This window comes from Hipposideros armiger, unplaced genomic scaffold (assembly GCF_001890085.2).
Source record: "Hipposideros armiger isolate ML-2016 unplaced genomic scaffold, ASM189008v1 scaffold_23, whole genome shotgun sequence".
Classification (NCBI taxonomy): Eukaryota; Metazoa; Chordata; class Mammalia; order Chiroptera; family Hipposideridae; genus Hipposideros; species Hipposideros armiger.
This window is the reverse complement of record NW_017731373.1, coordinates 7,278,511-7,279,586: the sequence shown is the minus strand read 5'-3', so window position 1 is coordinate 7,279,586 and position 1,076 is coordinate 7,278,511.

Below are 1,076 nucleotides of genomic sequence, written 5' to 3'. Positions count from 1 at the left end.
TTTGTGTATCTTCTTTTGTAAAAATGTCTATCCAAACTCATTTTTAAAATCAGTTTGTTTTGTTGTTGAGTTGTAGGAATTCTTTATGTATTCTGGATATTAATCTTAGATCAGATACATGATTTATAAATATTTTCTCCCATTCTGTGGGTTTCCTTTTCTCTCTGTTGGTAGTGTTCTTTGATGTTCAAAAGTTTTTCATTAAAGAAGTCCACTTTATTTTTGTCTTTTGTTGCTTGTCCTTTTGGTATCATGTCTAATAAATGATAGCCAAACCCAATGTCATGAGGCTTTTTCTCTGTGTTTTCTTATGAGAGTTTTATAGTTTTAGTTCTTATGTTTCTAGGTCTTTGATCCATTTTGAGTTAATATTTGCAAATGGTGTTCAGTAAGTGTCCAATTTTTTGCTTGTGAATATCCAATTTTTCCAGCACCATTGTTGAAAGGACTGTTACTTTCCCTGTTCAATGGTCTTGGCACCCTCATATACATGTATATGAAATTTTAACACATTGAAAACCATCATGCTGCATGGTTATGCATTGTTAATTTTTTGTGTGTGCTGGAGGCAAGGATTCCTTGTCTCCACCACACACAAAAAGCTTCTCTTATTATCTCTGTGCTTATTTGTGAATTTTAAGTGGGTTATTAATAAGGAAAGTTGTAGTTCGCAGATTTTAAAAAAAAAATTTAGTCTTATGCATGCACATCTACTCATATAGAATTGTCTAAATAATACCTTTCTATGGTACATGCATTGTGTTTAGTTAAACACAAGGCAAGACTGAAGCCCATTTCTCTGTGGGTATATTCAACCTGTGTAAGTCATTTATTTAGTAATAAATGATGTTAACACTTAAGTCCTATTATATTATAGTAAGTCCTACCATATTATACATGTTTTTTATAGCCTTTTTTTTTTTGGTGATTATCAAATTGTTTCTTTTTTATTTTTAAGATTTTATTGGGGAATTGGAGGAGGGGAACAGCGCTGGGGAATTGGGGAAGGGGAACAGACAAGTTGCTGTTGTTTTGTTCTTCAGTCTAGTTGTGGAGGATGTTGCTTCACTGGCCCA